The sequence below is a fragment of the Theobroma cacao genome, chromosome 7 (genome assembly GCF_053813885.1).
Source record: "Theobroma cacao isolate CCN51 chromosome 7, ASM5381388v1, whole genome shotgun sequence".
NCBI classification, from domain to species: Eukaryota; Viridiplantae; Streptophyta; class Magnoliopsida; order Malvales; family Malvaceae; genus Theobroma; species Theobroma cacao.
The window spans coordinates 16,340,050-16,362,721 of NC_142645.1; the positions used below are offsets into that span (position 1 = coordinate 16,340,050).

The window sequence follows — 22,672 nt, forward strand, 5'->3', positions numbered from 1 at the left end:
TTTTTGCAACATTATGAGGTTATTAATCAAAGTTTAAAATGAAGGGTTTTTAATAAGAAATTAAATCAATTGCATTGTTTTTTGAAACAAATGCATCATGATTCCCAAGTTCTCCTTATCGATTGCTTGTTCCCTTGTTATGTTCACTCACTGAGTTTTATACTCACATTTTTAAACTTCACATTTTCAGATTCGTTGGTAGTTAGGACCTAGATTGAGTGTCCGCGTATGCTTGTCTTCTTGGTAGGTACAATGGCATCTCAGTAGCGGTACCTTCACTTAAAGTCACTCCGTTGACGGTTGAGAGTCATTTGTTTGTGTACAGGTATATGTAATGTGAACTACTAGGAGTCATGTAATAAATGAAGTATGTATATGTTGGATTCATGACGATGCCCTTATGAGACGGCAATGAATGACAGTACCTTGAGATAATACAAATATGAATATTCGGTTGCTATAAAATATTACTGAAACATTCATCGTTGAGAATTACAACACATGGTTTTCAAGATGATGGATGGAATGAGGAATAGGATCTCATAAAGAGGCTTGCTTGGGCCTAGTGGGTTATGCCCATTGAGCCCATGCACCGGTCATGGCCTGAGATTTTAGGCTATGACGTCAATTTTCTTAGATGCTCGATAGTGGCTCTGTGATTATCCTTCAACAAAATTTTGGGCATGCATATTAAACAACTTATACCTTTAATATATGCTATTGTCTAACCAAGTGCCTTTTTATGCTTTCTTAGAACTCTTAGCAGCTTATCTTCCTACTTGTTAGTAAGATTAGATGCAACAAAAATCGAAAGAGTATATAAGTCTCCAAGATATGTATACCTCAAATGATGATGCAATGGTTTGAGTTCTAATTTAAAAGGTTCTTCAATTAAGGTCTTCGCTAGTGAAAATGAAGATGTAGACAAATTTAATAGCTTAAATTGAGTTCCCAACACAAGAGATGGGGCATTCAATGCATTAACACATTTTATGACATCCTCATCATTTGACTCAGATTCAGAAATCAATGATACTTCAAGTGGGTCAATAGGATGACTTTCCATGAAGACTTTATTTCTGGCCTTGTCTGTCACACTAACTGCAAAACACTCATCATGATCATCAGTAAACTTTAAAGATTTAAAAATATTGAATGTTACCTCTTGAACTTGTACTCACAAGGAGAAATCTTTCTTCTCAACATCAATGAGTGCTTTAGTAGTGTGTTAGAAAGGTCTCCCAAGGATAATAGGAACCTTTTCCTCCATATCAAGATATATAAAGTCCATCAGAAAGATGAATTTATCCACCTTTACAAGCACATCTTTCACTATTCCTTTTGGATAGATGAAAGTTCTGTTTGCTAAATGTAGAGTCATAGTCGTGGGTTTAATCTCCTCCAAGCCCAACTTATAGTAAATTGACAAAGGCATCAAATTAATACTTGCCCCTAAATCACTCAAAGCCTTGGCAAAGAATAAAGCACCTATTATGCTTGGAATAATAAAGCTACTTGCCTTAAGCATTGGAAGGAGTTTATTCTGAATGCTTGCACTACACTCCTCAGTGAATGTTACTGTCTCAAATTCACCTAACCTCATTTTCTTGGATAAAATTTCTTTAAGAAATTTAACATATGAAGGCATTTGCTCTAAATGCCTCTGCAAATGAACTATTGATGTGAAGCTTTTTAAACACCTCCATAAATTTCTGAAACTAACTTTCCTCTTGTTGCTTCTTGAAACGTTGAAGAAAAGGTGGTGGTGGTAAAATTACCTTAATCTCTTTTACTTGACACTGCTCACTAGAACTTGCAATCTATGTGTCACTCTCAACACTGTTGTCATTCTGTTCAGCTCGTTGTGGCTCACTTTCAACTTCCTTACCACTTCTCAAAGTGATGGCCTTGACATGTTCCTTAATTTCTCTTCTTATATTTGTTTTTATAACACTAGGTAGTGTTCCTTGAACTTAGTTGTTTAACAAATTGGCAAGTTGACCAACTTGAGTCTCGAATGTTTTGCAATGATGTTGTTTGACTCTGAACGAAAAATGCTTGACTTTGAATGATGCTATCATGTTGTGTCATGTACTGCATTAGTAAATCCTCTACAATTGGTTTTTTATCTAAGATAAGCATTCTTGCTTGTTGCTGGAATCCTATAAATGCATTTAACCTTGAAGTTGAGTATGATCCTTGATTATTGGTCCAAAAGAAGTTTGGATAGTTCCTCCACCTTGGATTGTAAATGTCAGGGTATGGGTAATTCTGCTGTCTATTCCTCACAAATTACACTAGTTCTATCAAACTTGGACACTGATGGCTTGCATGATCATCTCCAAAATACTCACAAGCTACAAAAAGACCTTGAATGGAGTTAGTACCAAAAGATTCAAGTGTTTTAGTTAAAACTACTACCTGTGCAGATAGTGCCAAAGTGGCATCTACATCATGAATTCCAATTACTCTCCTATGCATTGATCGCTCTGTTGGCCATTGGTAGTATTTTGCAGCCATATTTTCTAACAAATCATATCTTCATCAATTGATTTAACCATTAAAAGTCCTCTTGCATGGCATTAATGGTAGTTCAAACATGACCACTTAAATCATTGTAAAATGTTTGCACTTGAAGCCACTTTAGGAAGCCATGATGAGGACAACACCAAAGTAATTCTTTACATCTTTCCCAAGCCTCGTGAAATGATTTAGAATCTTGTTACTTCAATGATGTGATATCATTCCTCATTTTTGCTCTCTTGGCCAAAGGAAAGAAATTAGCAAGGAACTTTTGAGCAAGATCATCCCTTGTTGTTATTGAGCCAATAGGGAGCACATTCAGCCATGCGTTAGTTTTATCGCTTAATGAGAAAGGGAAAAGCCTTAAAGGAATTACATCATCTGTGACACCATTGTGTTTAAAAGTATCACATATCACCAAGAAGTTGGATATATGGCCATTTGGATCATTATTTAGTAGACTCCCATACTGGATTGAAGTTTGAATCATGGTGATGATGGCCAATTTGATCTCAAAATAGTTGTCTTGAATAGCCAACCTTCGAATGCTGGATGGAACTCCTTGCACCAATGGTACATCATAATCCCTTAAGAATGATTTTCAGCTACTACTCACTCTTGGATTTGTTGCTCATCTTGTTGATCATCCATTGTATATGTTTGAGCAAAACCTTGTTGATTTTCTCTTCGAAGTCTTTGGAATGTTCTCTTAATCTTTGGATCATAAGGTATAATCTCCAAGCTTTTTGCCCTTCTCATACAATGATGAAACAAACCTACAAAAGAAATAAGAAAAACTTAAATTATGAGTAATTTGTGAAATTTTAATATTAGCAAATAGAAACAACAAAATTGTCGGCTACGACACCAAAAACATGTTGTTGATTTTTCATGCAAGTGCACATTATCGTAAACAAGTAATATAGTAAAAAGTAGAGTATCGTTCCCACAGGAATTTTGTTCCTAAAGTTTTGCTAAGGACTAAAATTTTGTAACAAATCAATTTTATTTAAGTATCTAAAATTTTAAGAAAATTAATTCAAACTAAATTAAAGCAAGCACTAAATTAACTAACAGAAATTAAAGTAACATGAGAAAGATAATAGACTAAAGACCTAGGATTATGGGTTCATTCAACATTTCATCTAATACCAGCTTCTCTTATTATTTACTTTCTAAGGTGGTTTTACTAACCAACAATCCAAAGCTATGTACATGTCTCTATCGAGATGCTTGCACAAATACCTAACTTAATTAGTTCACTATATGTCTATAAGAATCAATTAAATTAAGTTCATTAAGCTAGTGTCCTAATTTGGTTATGTATGGCAATTGACATATGTCTACTTGAGTTGTAAATCAAATCACCTAAGTGACGTAAACATACACTATTCGAATTTTAGTCCAATTTAAAATCTCTTTGTCGAATCTCAATTAGATTCACAAATTAGTTAATTGTTGATTAGGCAATTAAAAGCATTAAAAAAATTTTTGAATAAGCAAAACTATACCTATTCATGATACATAAAAGAGAAACTAATACTCAAGCTACATTTTGAAATCCACCATAATCCTAGAAAAACAAATTAGTTCATGATATCTTAGTAAAACATTATCCAAATAAATTTAGCCATGAATTCAAGTCAAAGGAAATAATAAAAACACAAAATAGAGAAAGAAACTAATGTTGAAGCTTTTTTTATCTCAAATCTCTCTTAATTTTTCTTGTTCTCTTGCTTGATTCTTAACTCCAGTTCTCCAGAATAGCTGCTGCCACACTCTTTCTAAACTTATTTGAAGAAGTCCCTTAAATAAGCACAAATTAACCTAATTTTCAAATTTCCCATTAGACAATTATTTTTTGAAACAGGCTCTAGTGTCACAGCTATCACTTGAGAGCCGAGGCTCTCTACAATTCTGACTTTGAAGTTCGCTACAAATTTCTTTTAGTGCCATGGCTCTCAAGTGTTATGTCTTTGTTTTACTTTCCTAATGTAGTATTGTCTTTTTGACATGGATTTTGACCATCTTCTAATCTAAACTAGGAAAAGTAATAAACAACAAAGTTGTAGCCTTTCCTCTCGTCTTCTAGTTGTCTAAGAATCACCTCGTTTGGAGTTCTGTAGAGAGAATTATGGTAGAAATACCGCAATATGTTTAACAAATTCTACACTTAACCATCTTGCGCATTTCACTTCCACAAAGCTTTTTACACTTAAGAAACTTCAAAATAGAGATTAAATCAATGATTTCTCAAACTCAGACTTTTGATGTGAAAATAAGCTCAAATTACTCAAATTAAAAATAATTCAACATGCACTAAACCAAATAAAGAAAAGTATAAAAATTACTTAAAACTAGCTTGAAAACGTAGGGATTTAGCTATTTTTTACAATCAAAATGTGGCAACATAACTCTATATCATAGAGTTATCAATGAGGTTCTAGAATTATCCAAGATCAACCCCCCTTTTAGAGGAGGGTCGATCCCTACATGTAAAGCTCTTGGAGTAGCCTTTAGAAATGACTAAGATCGACCCCCATGGAAAGGAGGGTCGATCCCAACAAGGGAAAACACTTAAAAAGATTTTTGTAAATTCTAAGATCAACCTCCAATGACAAAAAGATTAATCCCTACAAGCTAAACTTCAAAATAGGCTATTAAAACCCCCAAGGATTGACCCCCCTTAAGTCAAGGGGTCGATCCCTACACCATTAGGCAAAAAAATAAAAACCTACAAATTGACCCCCAAGGATAATGAGTCGATCCTAAGGCTCCAGGTTAAAAAAAATATAAAAGCTAGTCGTCATTCTTCAATCATTTTTCACTTCCCTTAACTCCCAAACACTTTCTCTTTCTCTCCAAACCCTCATTTAGCCTTTATGGACTCCATAGAGTAAAGACCTAGCTTCCAAATTTTTTGGAGTTTAATATATGCATTTGCACACTTAGTTTAAGCAAACAAATACAACACATTCCATAATCAAATTGTCCAAACTGAAAAAAATATCATTTGAGGCAACCTAACATTTTGGTTCAACATTCCATTCAACCAACTTATAATTTCAATATCTTTCAGGATGCTGCATCCTAATGTTTCCAACAGCACAGAATAAATCTCTACTTTGGATTACAAAAGGTCAAAGAAGGTTCAGATCAATGTTGGAAAGAACATATGGGAAAATGTTTAATGGAAACCTTGAATATGCCAATATTTGGTATAAAATTGTTCAATTACAACTAACTGCCAGATCAGAAATATAATTGGTAGATGTAGCGATAAAGAATCAAATGTAATTGAATAATTACTCGCTTTGGAAGCAAAAGTTCAATCAATCTCTCCTTTGTTGTCAAGTTGAATGAAAACTTACTGTTACATAACCTCACACTGAAGTCAGTAGGGTTTTTTCTATAACTTTAGTTAGATAAGGGAAGTGATCAGAGTACAAGAAAATAGTTCCCTGCCAAATTAACTCTGCCAAGTCCTTAAAGTTGGGCTTCATCTCAGCATTGTTTGTGCTATTGTCAATCTAATATGAATTTCACCTGATAATGATAAATAAGTAAACAACATCCTGAGAAGGAATGTATGCCAACTACTTTCATCCATTTTAAAATACCATATGAACCTCTACCAAGCATTTAAATAGCTGGGAGGCATCTCCCTGTATCATAATTGAAGCAAAACCATAAAGAAGAAAAGAAGGCAACTAATTAACGAATAAATTGTTAGAGAATAACCCCTGCATGGACACGTGCAAGCTTTTGGACAGCATGATCTGTATGCTTACTAATTGTCAATATTTTTTATGTTAGAATAGAACAATGTTTTGCTGTTTGCATCTAATTTGATCACTTGTTAAGCGATTTGTTACAAGTGTTACATACACTAACATTTTGTAACATATATATGATCATTGTGTGATCATCATGCATATAGAAGAATTCTCTGCTTTTGTCCAGCAACTTACTAGTTCTCTCTTTCTCAAGTCATAGTTTTATATCATGATAGTAACATGGTATCAGAGCACCTCCCGATTCTTGTAGGACCTTAGATAACTTCCTTTCAATACTCATGTGTTCTTAGTGGTTCTGCTTTAACTTCTTGTTCAAGAATTAGTTTCTTTTTATAATGACAACTCCAAACATAACTCATCAACCTCCACCAGTCTCTGATGGCTCCAATTATGGAGTTTGGGCCGTGAAAATGAAGACTTACTTGAAAGGTTATAACCTGTGGAATGCAATAAAACAAGATGTTGAACCACAAGCACCAAGGGAGAATGCTCCTGTTGCTCAAGTTAAGCAATATGGAAAAGAAATTGCAAAAAAAGTTTAGAGCTCTTTCATTCATTCAGTCTGCTATCTTTGAGGATATTTTCAACAGAACCATGGAATGTGAAACAGCTAAGGCAACTTGGACAAAGCTACATGAAGAATATGTTGGGACCTCTAGAACAAGGCATATGCAGGCACAGAACTTGAGAAGGTACTTTGACATGATGCGAATGAAGGAAAGTCAGTCTTTAAAAGAATATATAGACCAAATTCTTAAGCTTGCTAACCTAATAAAGTTGTTTGGTGAAGAGCTTAAAGAAGTTCGAGTAGCTAAGAAGATTATCAACAGTGTACCAAGGAAGTTTGAACCTACAATAGCATCCCTATTGCAATCAAAGGACCTGTCTGACATTTCAATTACAAAAATTGTCAATGCCTTGCAAGCTGCAGAACTGAGATTATCAGCAAGAGATGAAGCTTTTGGGGAGAAAGCCTTTCTTGCTAAAGGAAAAGGCAAAGGCAAAGCTGAGGCTTTTACCAAGAAAAATTACAAAGACAAAGATAAGAAGATTACTCAATCTGGTCAATCCTCAAACAAGAAAAATAAGTTCAAGCCATGTTCCTACTGCAAGAAAAGGAATCATACTGATGATTACTACTGGTTTAGGCCAGATGCAAAATGTAAAATATGTAGTCAATTAGGACACACTGATAAATTATGCAAGAACAGAACAATTGAAGATAAACCTGCACAAACAAATGAAAGCTCAGAATTAGCTGAAGAAGTGTTGTTCATGGCTCAGTCAGATTTTGCAAGTGACTTTGGTAACTGTGAATGGCTCCTTGATAGTGGCAGCTCACGGCATATTGCACTTTTTGAAGCTATGTTTGTTGATCTTGATAAGAACCATCGATCAAAAGTCAGAATAAGGAATGGTGGTTACCTACAAGCATATGGTATAGGGAAGGTTCGAATACAAAGCTCAACTGGACACAAGTACATATATAATTTTTTGTTTATACTTTCTTTTGCACAAATTCTGAGTGTTGAACAATTGTTAGAAGATAGTTATGTTCTGTTTTCAAAGATAAAGCTTGCAGAATTTATAACCCCTCAAGTGCATATCTTATGACTATACCAATGAGGAATAGATGTTTTCCTATTAAACCTAAACATCTATGCTTGCAAGTTGAGGAACAATCTGTTTCACTAATTGATCTTTGGCACAGAAGACTTGGTCACTACAATTCCAAGACCTTGGAACAAGTCAGCAACTCAGTTATGCTTGATAAGCTTCCAAAGTTATCCAATAATGCTTCAATATGCAGTGTATGTCAGCTTGGTAAGATTTCAAGGAAACCTTTCCTTTGAGTAGTACCAACAGAACCAAGTCAAAGCTTGAACTTATTCACTCCGATATAGGTGGACCTCTAAGTGAGGAATCACTAAATGGCAGTAAGTTTTATCTTCTATTTATTGATGATATGACTAAATGGAGTTGGATTTTCTTTATGAAATTCAAGTCAGAAGTCTTTGCTTTGTTCAAAAACTTCAAAACCAAAGTTGAACTTGAAACTGGTCATAGAATCAAAATATTGAGGACTGATTATGGTTGTGAATATACTTATAATGAATTCACTCAGTTCCTCAATCAGCAAGGGATAGTTCATCAACTTACTGCTCCATACACTCCTAAGCAAAATGGAGTCAGTGAAAGGAAAAATAGGACAGTCATGGATATGAGCATCTTTCTGTTATATCAGAAGAGGATGCCTCAAAATTTTTGGGTAGAAGCTGCAAATACTACTGTATGTTTACAGAGTTTGTTACCAACTCATGCCCTGAATAACCGAATCCCTTTTGAAGCATGGTATGGTTTCATGCCCTTAGTTACTCATTTGAAAGTGTTTAGTTGTGTATGTTATGGGCACATACCAAATATCTTGTAAAACAAATTGAGTGAAAAAGCTGAATCAGGAGTATTTGTTGGCTATATTACTTAAGCTAAGGCATACAGAATCTATTTGCCAAGCAAAAATAAAGTTGTTGTGAGTTGAGATGTAGTGTTTGATGAAGATTCCAGCTGGAACTGGAATGAACCTCAACCTCAACTGTCATCTCCAAGCCAACATGATAAAATTTTTGCTTTTGATACTCAAATTGAAATTCAAGAAGATGAGAGTATAGATGATATGCCAGTTAGGGGAACCAGATCACTTGAAGACATTTATCAGAATAGCTTGGTGACTATTGAAGAACTTAGTTGCTATACTAAAGCTTATAAGGATTCTATTTGGTTTAAAGCTATGTAGGAAGAACTTCAAATGATCTAGAAAAATGGCACCTGGTCTTTGGTTGACAGACTTGAAAATAGAAACATCATTGGTGTCAAATGGATATTCAAGAAGAAGTTAAATCTTGATGGTTCTCTTAATAGATACAAAGCTCGGTTAGTGGCCAAGGGCTACAGTCAACTACCTGGTGTTGATTATGGAGAAACATTTGCTCTAGTAGCTAGGTATGACACAATTCGATTATTGTTAGCTCTGGCTGGTGCACTTAAGTGGAATGTCTATCATTTAGACATAAAATTTGCATTTCTCAATGGCATCTTAAAAGAGGAAATTTATATTGAACAACCTGAAGGGTTTGAACTTTCATCAGGTGAGAACAAGGTATATAAGCTTCACAAGGCTTTATACGGATTGAAGCAAGCACCAAGGAGATGGTACAGTAGAATCAATGACCACTTGATTCATCGAGGCTTTGTTAAAAGTCAGAATGAAGCCACATTGTACACTCTTGAATCAGGTAACAAATTGCTATTGATAGTGTCATTATATGTGGATGATCTGTTAGTTACTGAAAATTGTGAAAAGGCTTTGGAAAATTTTAAATCTCAGATGCAAGCAAAATTTGAAATGACTGACTTAGGACTTATGAGATATTTTCTTGGACTTGAAATTCATCATTTGAGAATTGGTATTTGGTTATCTCAGCAAAATTATATCTTTAAGGTGCTCAAGAAATTTCAAATGTCAGATTGCAAGTCTGTGTCAACTCCTTCTGTTGTAAACAACAAGCTTTGTGCAGATTTTAGTAACCAACTTGAAGACCCTTTTGCATATAGAAGACTAATTCGATGCCTGCTTATATTTGTGCTTCAAGACCAGATATACAATTCTCAGTGGCATTTTTCTCTTGATTTATGCAAGTACCAATTGATCAGCATATGATTGCTACCAAGAGAATTCTAAGATACTTGAAGAAAACAGAATTTTATCGGATTCATTATACCAAGTCAACAAAATTTGAATTGTTTGGATATACTGATTCTGATTTTGCATGAAGCAGTGAAAATGCAAAGAGCACATCAGGTTATTTATTTACACTTGGTAATGGTCCTTTTTCTTGGAATTCACATAAAAAACCTGTTGTAGCTCAATCTTTAGCAGAATTTGAATATGTTGTTGCTACTGCTGAGGCTGCAAATCAAGCTTTTCGGTTGAGGAAATTACTTATGGACATCAAATTGGAGCAAAAGTTTCCTACAAATTTGTTTATTAACAATAAGTCTGCCATTGCTATTGTAAAAAATCCTATCTGGCATGGCAAGACTAAACACATAAATGTGAAATTTCATGCCATTAGAGATACAGTGGAAAAGAATGAGATAAATATCCAATATTGCCTTCCAGAGTTACAGCTAGCTGATATCCTAACCAAGCCTCTTCAGAAGTCAAGAGTTGAATCTCTCAGAACCAAACTAAATCTCTCCATTGCAAGTGTTAAGGGGGAGTCTTAGAGGATAACCCCTGCATGGATACGTGTAAGCTTTTGGACAGCATGATCTATATACTTACTAGCTGTCAATATTTTTGATGTTAGAATAGAACAATGTTGTGCTGTTTGCATGTAATTTGAACACATGTTAAGCGGTTTGTTACAGGCGTTACATACACTAACATTTTGTAATATATATATGATCACTATGCGATCATCATGCATATAGAAGAATGCTCTACTTTTGTCCAGCAGCTTACTAGTTCTCTCTTTATTTCTTTCTTTCTCAAGTCATAGTTTTATATCATGATATCAACATAAATGCTAAAACTTTTACCCATTGCTTTTGTTTGTGTCTGTTAGGGGGTTACTGACAAATAACGACGCCTTCTAGCTCCAGATAAACATATGTCATCATGATTTGGTGTACAATACATAAAATCACAGTTGGAAGCTGCAATAAAATGAAAAGTCTCTTTCTGGCTAGTGTTGCTCTGCCACCTTTAGTACTAATTCTTGTTCTTTATGTCCCACTTTGTTTGGATTTAAAGGCTCCCTACAGGATAAACAAAGATGCATAAAAGAACCATATTGCTTTAGTAAAAGATCTTTGCTCACCGATGGCCATTTTTCAACCAAATAACGCCACTTTCTTCCTTTCAACCTCCTCTCATCTTTAATCAGACTAGCTTTCCCCAAAAAAAAAAAAAAAAAAAAGCCCTTGATCTAAGAAAAATCAAACAAAAGCTTTACCATTCTCATTTTAGATGATTCTTGTAGTCAAACAAGACATTAAATGTGTTTGTTGGAGTTCAAGGAGACTCCAACCGCACAGGAAAATATAAACAAAAATGGAGGGCTTAGTGGCTAGCCAATTTCGTGATTAAATCATATTTAACTAAAATTTTTGTTAGCTACACTTGATAGCGAAACCCCAAACTACATAAATTAGTTACCGATAGATTGCCAACCCTTTTATTGTATCATTAGCCAGATGTTGAGTAATGTCAATCCATTAATACTTGTTAGTGGTCGAGTTACAATGCAATATTAATCATTTTAGTACTATCATGGAAGCAAAAGCTATTGAACGGTGATCTGCAGGTCACCTTCCTACTATTTGGGATGTTGAACTCGTCAAGTCCTACACCACACCCTGCTCAGTAAGTTTACTTTCATTAGATGCCCAAACTTCATCACCTTAGAGTTACTTTGTGTTTAACCTGCACCACCTTAGAGTTCGAGAGCCATGGTAGTCGTCTTGAGGAACTAAAGCAAGGTGCTGGCGATTTACTTGCTAGCATGAAAGAACCACGTGACCAACTGGATCTGATCAACACAATGCAACACTTAGGAGTGGCTTAACACTTTGAGAAGGATATCAAGGATATTCTTGCTAAACTTGTTGATGCCAACATTGCCACTGATCTTTACACTGTTGCCTTGCAATTTGGACTTATACGTCAAAATGGTTTCATCATTAGTACAGGTTCTATGCGAATAATGTTATTGCTATATTTAATTTATGATCATCCTTTCTTATTTTTACTTATGCAATTAATCAAATTTGAAAGTTTGTCATTTCATCCTAGATAAACTAATCAAGCCCTGTGTTAAAACTTAAAACTTAAATAAACTAATCAACTAAAGGTTTGGAATAATTGGACACCTAACTTAACACACTACAACAAATTTGACTTAAAACAGCACATTTTTAAAATTTGTATTAAAAATATTTTTAATAACACTTTTTTTATATTTTTTAGAACATTTTTGCAGATTTGACTTCACTATATAAATTTTAGATGTATTATGAATAAAATGTAACAATAGAAATTACATACACCAGCAAACGTTGCATTACTTTATATTAGTATTAAATGCGAAAAAAATGAAATTAAAAATTTAAATGGGTACAATTTTTAGGATTTCACTATACAAAAAAAAGGTTACTTAAAAAAGTGTAATTAAAACTCAATTTTATTGTAGTGACATGATATTAGAGCTCTGATTTCAAATAGCAGAAAATCTGTTTCTCTCCTTTTAATATTGTTTCAAGTGTTTGGTTACAAATTGAACTTTGCAATACTTCTTTAATCCTTTTGTGGTTGTAGCTAGCTTCTTTCAACACTTGAGTCCACGTGGAAGCCCATTAAATATTCATCTAAATTACATGTACAGATGTGTTTAACAAGTTCATGGAGAGAGACGGAAAATTCGTGGACAGCTTATGAGAAGATGTTATTGGGCTATTGAGTTTATACAAAGCTTCTTACATTGGGATGCCAGAAGAAGATGTTCTAGATGAGGCCCTGGATTTTGCTGGAGCTTCCCAAGTTGAACTTCGATATCATGCAATCTGTTTATCTGAAGGAGCTCCAGGAACTAGTGGAGTAAGATCAATTAAAATAAATAAACTTAAAAAGAAATGAATAATAAACTGTTAAGTTAATATTGTTATCAGATTTTTAAATTACTATTACTTCATATAATTAATTAGTTAAATTACATTGGTAAGAAATCAGATTTTTAAATTACTATTACAAGATATCATTAGTTAAATTAGATTGAAAATAAATAAGATTTTAAAATGCGATAGTTTTTTTTTTAATGGGTAAAGATGAAAATGCGACAGTTAAGAAATTTAATTTTGGCATCAACTTAAATAATTTAAATTCTTACAAAATAGCATTGCTGTTAAATGGATATATATATATATATATATATATGATTTAATGGAAAATGTTCCTAAATCTCAAATAGGTAGTATTGTCTCTCTTGTAAATTGTAATAAAGCCTACAACTTGAATTAAGTTGATTTCTGTATGTCAAATTTTTGACATTTTTTCAATTGATTGGGCAGGTGGTGGAAGGACTTGAACTTTAAGGAAAGGCTACCTTTTGCTTCGGATTGGCTAACTGAGTGTTATTTTTGGGCACTGGGGAGTTGCCCTCCGAGGCCCCAATTACCCATATTGAGGAGGAACCTCGCGAAATTTGGATCCTTGGCTCACTTGATGAGCTTGAGAAGTACACGGATGCAGTCAATACGTGAGAAGTTTAGATTTTAACAACTTCTATTTAAAACTTTCGAAATTTTGTGTTCATTCTTGTACAACATTTCAGGTAAAAATGACAAACTTTTCCCAAATTGCCATTTACAACCGTTTACAACCATAAGATGGGATCTTAATAAGGCAATGGAGGAACTTCCAAAGTACATGAAAGTATCCTTCTCAGCCATTTACAACCATGTTAGTGAAATGGTCCAAGATGCCTTGAAAGGTTATGGCATGGATATTTTACCCTATATTAAGGAAACGGTACGTTCATTAAAAAAAAATGTAAAAGTTATGGTACATAATCGAATGGCCAAATAAAATATTATTTATTTGTTTTTCTTGAACTTTTATGGAAATGAAGAAAAAAAAATTTAGTCTATTTGTTAAAATAATTTCAAAACAATTTTGTAAATTACTTGATGTTTTACAATTTTTAATGCTGAGGAGTAAAAGCAAATCATAATAATAATTGATAAAATATAAAAGGAATATTAGATATTTAAAAATATGACTTAATTTTAAAGAAAGATATATAAAGAAAAAATGAAAATTATGCACGCAGTACATACATAATGAGAACTTTATTTATTAATTATAATTTATGCTGACAAGGTGACATTCAGTTTTTGTACTGGTTGTGTTATGTTAAAGGATATCTCAAAGAAGCACGATGGTTTCACAGCGGATATACATTATCCGACTCATTGATGATTTAAACACTACCGAGGTTTGTTTTTTACATGCGTTGCTATTGCTTTATTGTTGTCAGCTGCTGACACTTGCTGACGAAATCTCTTTTTCCACTCCAAAAACGAATCGTAAATGTAATCAAAATCTTTTTATTGATTTAATCAAGTTGCAGATTTGCAAGGGAATTATTTTTATTATTTTATAAAATAATAAAATTATTTTTTGTTAAGTCACATATTGCTTATCTTTTGAAGGTTGAAATAAAAAGAGGAGAATCGATGAATTTCATCCATTTTTACATGACTTAAGAAGGTGTTTCGGAAGAAGAAACACGTGATGATGTGAAAGGCTTAATAGGAAACTTGTTGAAAAAATTGAACAAAGTAATAGTTCAGGATTCTCTTCGAGCACCCGACATTGTCAAAGTTGCTATCGAAATGACACGATGTATTCATCGGATGTACCAATATGGCAGTTGGTTTGGCATTCAAAGCAAAGAAAATCAAGATTGTGTCAAGTCAATCCTTGAGCCCATTTTCATGGAACAATGTGATCATGCTTTACTGAAATAAGATTTTCAAATTTCAGCCAAAGACTGGCTTAATAAGTTGAGTTTATGCTTTATGTGGTCTTTGAACAAGAGGTTGCTTATCTATTTCTAACTGAGTCTTGCTTGTTGCTATTACGCTATCTTGTGTTATTTATTGCACTTAATTCTAACAAATTATATCTATACTTGAAGGAAAATTTGTTAAAGCTAGTAGGGGTCCTATGTAGTACATATTGAATCAAAATATTAAATGCAATCTCCATTTCAAAATGGATATTTGGTCTTGCTATTAGCAATTCTGTTGTAATTAGAAAAAGAACTACTAACCATAAACATTTTCTCATTAGGAGAAATTTTTTTTTAGCCCTTAAAAATAACGTGTTCTTGTAAATAAGCCTTCAGATAATTTTAACTATTTTTAGCCACAAGAATAGATTTGGAGACAAAAATGCCCTTAATGAGCCATCTTCGTTGACCCGCACTCTCAAATAGGTGGAAAATGGGAAAATAAATATGCAAAGAATTTGCGAACATCTAATTTTGTGCAAAACATCTATTTTTTTTCGTGAAGCTTATGCAAAGCAAAATAATGTTGCATGAGATGGTTTTTCAAAGATTTGGGACATGGCATTCAGATAATAGGAGAATAGTGATATTAAACCGAACGAGGAACCAACCGTGATGAATTGAATGCTTGGAGAATGATGTGAAACTAGAAATCCCTGATACGGTGGTGAATCGAAAGGAGAAATATGTGAATCCAAACCATGAAATGGTCGTGCTACAGCAGGCCATATGTGAGACGGCTATGGCAGGGCAAGGTTTAGAGTTTGTGAAATGGCATGTTGGGAATGTGTGACACGACATGATAGGAATGTGTCACATGACTATGACATGGTAGGGTTTAAAGTTTGTGACATGACATGGTTAGAATGTGTGACTCAGCTGTGACACGACAGGCTTAAGAGTTTGTGACAAGCCATGTAGGAAATCTATGACACGCCAGCGTTTAGAGTTTGTGACACGCCATGGAGGGAATCTATGGCATGCCAACATTCAAAGTTCATGGCACGCCATGGAGGGAATCTATGATATGCTAGCATTCAGAGTTCGTGACACACCATGGAGGGAATCTGTAATATGCCAGTGTTCAGAGTTTGTGACATGCCATGGAGAGAATCTGTGATATGGTAGGGTTCAGAGTTTGTCAGACTCCGTGGAGATCTGTGACACGTCAGGGTTTAGAGTGCGTGTCACGACATGGCAATTTATGGGTGACACGACATGGTTTGAAAAAGAAAAAAAAGCAAGAAAATAACGAGGAAATTGATTGGATTTCAACTGAATGAATCCAATAAATGAATATTTATATAGGAAATTGTGAGGCCATTTCATTTTAATTAAATATTTTTCATTAATCGTAAACGTTTGTGTGAAGAGGTTCATTCCTCATTCCGCATTCCTAAAGATACTAGAGTGTTTGACTTTCTTCTTTGCAAGCTTGACAACACTGCAGCAACAATGTCGGTTATTAGTGAAGAGGTCAGTCAGTTTGAAAATAAAACCTTTAAAACTTTCTTCTGTTCATTGATTTTTTGCTGGGTTTGTGTGATATGTTCGTGTTTTTTCAATCTTTTTCAATTGCTATGTTTAAATTGTTTTCTTCCCGATTTATTGGTCATACCAAAGTTTTGAACTACAACAGATATGGCGTGCAATGGGTAAACTATTTTTTGGGGTTTTTAGTGTGTCGCGACATTGGTTATTTTAGCAGTTCATGTAACAAGTCAGTAATTACACTGATTGGCGTGTCACACGCCATGGGTATTTTAGGCCAGTTCGTGTAAGGACATAATAATTATAGTCATTGGCGTGTTACAACATTTGACTTGATACGCATGGCGTGTTACAAAATTTTACGTTATATGCATGGCGTGTTACAACGTTTTACAATATATGCATGGCATGTTACCACATTTTACGTTATATGCATGGCGTGATACAACATTTTACATTATATTCATGATGTGTTACAACATTTTACGTTATATGCATGGCGTGTTACCACATTTTAAGTTATATGCATGGTGTGCTACCACATTATGGGTTAACTCACTCGTGCATGTGTGCCATGTTTTGCAGATGCAGTCTAGGCAATATGAGGATCATGACAGTTTGCTTATTATGCTGAGGGAGAAATGTGTGTTCAATGTCGTTATTAACACCCACTGTAAGTGGTCGCAACTGCATTACATCAACAAGACTCTCAAAGAGAAAAGGAAGTACAATGTAGTGAAGTGTACGTGCTTCAGAATGCTGCTTGACGTATATCCACAAGGCTACTTCTCCACTGGTCTCCTGCATAACATCATGATTCGTCGAATCAGTGTGACAATTCAATGCAACATGAGCTATGGTTTGCCATTGGCAAAAGCAACGTGGGCATATCAAAGTAAGAGTTCTACCTTATCACTAGACTGAAGTTTGGTCGAATGCCCGATGTGTTCACACGACTGTACGAGGTTGTTGTGGATGGAATTCATACGCGATACTGGAATGGGCAACAAAGCGTTAAGCTACAGGCCTGGCTTAATACGTTGCGCAGAGGTGACTTTCAGCAATAGGGAGACACGACCAAGATGGCACTCATCTTGATCGCGAATAACATTTTATTTGGTCAAGGCTACCGTAGATGGGTGACTGTAAAACTCGACCCTATAAATACATTTCATGACATACATGCACTGAGTAGCATGTTATTACGCTAGGAAAGTCCCTAACAATAGACGAAACCCGGTATTGTACCTAACGGTACACTTGAGATGATTTAACCTCGAACTAGTTCAAATAGGAATCGTAGGATGAAATTTAATATTCTATAGTCCAGGAATGACTAAAAAAAAAGATTGTTTGGAGTTCGAGGATTCATTTGGGGAAAATTGAAAATTTTTATGTTTAGGGGCAAAATCGTAATTTTTCCACCCGCAGATAAATTTTGAGATTTTGAGAGAATTTAGATCACATTTGACAAATTGGAGAATGGTATGAGTATAAGGGATGAAAAATATGTCTATGGGCAATTTTTCAGTTTTTTGGACAAAAATGTAATTTTTGACTTTTACAGGGGCAAAAGTGCAGATTTAAAAAATTACTCCACCAAGACTTTGGATAAGTCTGAGAATTTTATCGCTATGAATATGTGGGACAAGTATATGGTGAAAATTTGGAAACAAATGGATGGCTAGAATTTAAGGAATTAATAAAACAAAAAAAATGAATAAAATAATATTATAATATTTTAAAGGAAAAGTCAACCATTTAAACCCCATTTTAAGTGATGGCCGGCCATAAGGGAGAACAAGAGAGGAAATAGAGAGGAAACGAAGAAAAGAGAGAAAACAAAGGGAAACTAGAAAAATTCAAAGGGAAAATCGTGAATTTCGTCCGTTTACGCGTCTAACGGTAAGATTTTTCGATTTTAGCTTGATTTCTACCTTTCCTATGCCTTTATTTCCATTTAGCATGCTTGAGGAGAGAGATCAAAGAGTGACACCATGTGCTGGCCGGAATTCTAGGGGAGGAATTTTGGAATTTTTAGGTTTTGATTTTTAGTTAAATTCATAGTTTTAGTTAGTTAAATGTGTATAGAAATTAAATTGGGCAAGAAAACATGAAATTTCCACAATACCCACTCTTGGCTGAATGTTCAATGACGTACAATGATGATGAATTGATTTTTATTCTATGGGAAATGAAGAGAAAATGAAGAAAAATGATTAAATGTGATAGAAAAACAAAGTAGAAAATTAACCGAGTTAATGTCCCATTTTTTGGCTGAATTTTTCAAGGAGGAAAGTGAGCTGATTTTGGTGATTTTAAGAGGTTATTGGCTGATATTTAATGGTTAGAAATGTTGGAGAGAAAATGGGACAATTTAGAGCTAAAATGGAGCGCGTTAGCAATTTATCGGGTAAAGTGCCAAAAATAGGTTAATACCGCGTTTAAGCCGTTTTTGGCTATTGCATTTCATACCATGCATTAATATAGGATTTAAGTCAAATATATAGTGATTTAGCATTAATGTGATGAATTGAGTAAATTTTTGCAATGTGTCTAGGAGGAGAGCCTTCCGGTAAAGGCAAGAAAATCGTACCCGACGAGTAGTTATCAGGGCACCTAGAAAGCTTTTAGTTTGTACAAACGGTGAGCAAACCTATTATTATTGTAAATTATCTAGAGTTTATTTTTAAATGCTCTTTATGTATTTTATGAAACGAAAATGAGATCAAAACGGGATTTTTGATGTTTTAGAAATAAATGTGACAAATAAAAATATATAGTGTTAATTATGAAATTAAGTAATTGGAGGCTGTTAACTGTCTTGAAAATTATATATTTTCCTATGAATGGCTTATGATATATGAGTATATGTGGCTATATTTTGTAAGTGCATTGGGAAATTTATGTAAGTTGTTTTTACTATGCAGGCTGGATAAATAAATAAAAACCATGTTATACTGTCGAAATTTTATTAAAATTGGTGGGTTAATCACTGCAATGACGGGTTTTCGTGGACTGCCTATTAGAGGGGCACGATAAACCCAGTTTCATAGTTACTCCGGTTGTAAAGGCGAGGAGGGTAACTCTTGGGGTAGTGTTAGAGTTCACTTCACGTCGAACCCCCACGTGAATGTGTAACTCAGCCAAAGCCAAGGAACGGCTTGTTTTCAAAACCAGAATGTGTTTAACATGTAAATATCTTAACAACATTGGCGGACTCGGTTAGATGCCTCGACCAAGGTATCTCCGAGGACTAGATTTTGACTTGAGCCATGTTTTTAATAAAGGTTATAAGCCTTGACAACTGTTTTGGTAAATTACAAATGTTTTATGGTTTAAGAAAGAAATTGAAAACCTTATGAAATGGTTTGTGATTTGTTGTTTAAACTTACCTCAATTTTACTCGCCTTTAGATATTTATGATAATGTTTGTTCACTCATTGGGATTGCAAAATCTCACCCACCTCCTTTCCAAACATTTCAGGCCTGTGGTAGCTTGTAGATATCTGATTTTGTCGAGGATTCCAGTTGACCCCTCTATCCCATAGACAGTAAGTTACTATCACCAATACTGGGTGTGTTTATGGGCCACTTGTCATTGTAATTATTATTGTACATTATAACTTTGTAAATTATTGTATGTATGAATTTATTTTATTCTCATGCTACAAAAATTATTTATGTATAGTTCTATAAAAATTGTTTTATAAGAAAATAAAATATATTATCAAATATTTTTATTTAGTTTAATTAGCCAACTTTTCACTCTAAATGAATGATTTAGATTACAAAAATTTATTTTAATCGGCAGTGGATATTTTTCTACCATACGTTGTATCTATATCAGGTTTTGAAATTTTTTGGTGAAAATGACCAAAATACCCTTATGTGGCAAAAATTTTATTTTGATTGTTTTCGATCTAAAATAGTTTATATTTTCTTAAAACTCGATATTTAACAATGATTGCTCATAGGAAAGGCAAGAAACTGATTCATTAGCCTTGCGGGGTTCCGATTGGCATTCTGGATAATGAGTGTCAATCGGGACGTCGCGGCGGTTGTCATGGGCCCGAGGGAGGTTTCGAGTTGTGACAGTTACACCTTGGCTCTTGTTGTTGGTGGAGGACATCAACGCTTGGAATGTCTTCCTATGGGGTCACTATGTTTGAAGGCTGACCTTAGACTACCTTTTCAAGGGGTTCAAAGTGCCTTCCTCGACCGTGCAGAAGGATCATTTATGGTACAACATTTACAGATTGCGTGAGTGATACAAGTACTATCACGTAACATTTTTTACTATCCTTTTGACATAATAGTTTATGGTTGCAATTGTTTATCATTTACGGTCTGATAATGGTTACATTTGACTTGCGATTTTGGGCAATGGAGGCAATTCTGGCCTTGTGAAAGATAGTTGCCCCCTCTACTCTGAATGACGTCTACCCATGCATGTGCAGATGGCAATGCAACTAGAAGCCAAAAAACTTCTACAAGGTAGTTGAGATGTTGAAGTCATCTTAATAGGTGAGTGAACAGCTACTAATTTCTACTATGAATTTCTATAATAATTTTCCCTAAAATTTAATCACGGTCCCTATTTTGCAATTGTGGGCAGTGGAGACCTTGGAGCCCACCCCGAATTAGGCCAGTCAGGATTATTTTGTTGACAATGATGTCCAGTTATCTAAGGGCCACCAATACATGCCAATATGGCACATGGAGGATCATGCGGACTAGGGCTTAGGTGCGAGGGAAAAGAGGAGAAACTTAAAGCACAAAAGAGCCACTGGTTCCATGAAGCGGAGATGCACCACCGCTACTGTCGTTGATGAGCTGTCGGTCTCTGACTTAATGGAGGAAGGTGACGACCATGGCAATGGCAATGAAAAGCCGATAAGAATGGTTCTAAAGGTTTGTGTTCAACAATTCCTTATGTGATTATCGAATAACATATCTGTGTTTGCAGTTGGACCATGCGACGACAGCTCCTTAACCACAGATAGGTCTTCCTCAAACTCATAATGCTAACGAGGAGCTGGTAAGGATTGTTATAACGGTTTGTGTTCAACAATTCCATATGTGATTATTGAATAACATATCTATGTTTGCAATTGGACCATGTGATGATAGCTCCTCAACCAATAAGAGGTTCTCCTTAGACTCACAGTGTTAATGACTTGTTAGTAAGATCGGTTCTAACAGTTTGTGTTCAACATTTCCACATATGTTTATCGAGTAACACATTAATTTCTGTTATTGCAGTTGAGGGAGGTGACCAAAGCTCCTTAACCACCAATCGGTCCTGCTCAACCTCAAGATGGTAACGAGTCGTTGGTAAGGATATTAAAGTTCTAATGGGTAATGTTCAGCAATTCCATATATGATTATTGAATAACTCAGTAATATATGTTATTGTAGTTGACCCATTCGACAAGAGTCAATGATAGAGTAGTCACGAAGCATTAGCTGTGATGGATCATGCACCGGTATAAAAAAGACATGTTGGAGCTGAAGGCTTCAATTCAGTTGTTGACTCTGGCAACGCAAACATTTGAGGATCGTACCATTGCTCGGATTCTAGGTAGCTTGAAATCACAGGTACGTTATTTTATCTTCGCTCATATATTGGTCGTTTACGTTTAGTAGGTGTAGTTCTATTTTTTATTCTCGATTTATGGTTTTTGGCATTATATGACCTAACGAATTTTCCTATTTGTCTCATTCTGTAGGGCGATCCTTCATCTCACGGTGCTGGTGAGGGGCATGATGATGCTGATGATGGGCACCTTGATGAACTTGGTGTGCACATTCACGATGACGTTGCTGGTGCTAACGGAGACCCTGTTCCTGAGGTTGATCTGGATATTGATGCATCTGCAGAAGGGAAGGGGGACCTTCACTCAGTCGTGGCTAAAGGAGAGCATCTTCCTTAAGTTGATGCATTAGTGGAGGCAGTAGTAGGAGGGGACCATCTTCCTCAGAGCACTCTTGAAGCTAGGGCTCACAGTTGTTATCACTAGAGTCATTTGATGTCTATCATCGTCCAGCACAAATTTCAGACCTAACTGAGCGAGCACAGGTGAAAATTGGGAGCAAATACAGGGCAAGCCCATACATTGACCCCTCAGTGAGCTGTCGAGATGTAAAGAGCACAACGGTTGAAGCATATGAAGCTTTCAAGAAAAACGAGTGCGCGAGGTAAGCTCTTAAATAACATTGCAAATA

General features: G+C 34.9%; 1 pseudogene; it reads left to right on the plus strand.

Annotated features, from left to right (window-relative positions):
- LOC108662815 (trans-ocimene synthase, chloroplastic-like) overlaps positions 1 to 17,368 on the plus strand; it is a 66,325-nt pseudogene extending 48,957 nt beyond the window's left edge.
- Positions 17,369 to 22,672: the final 5,304 nt, after the last annotated feature.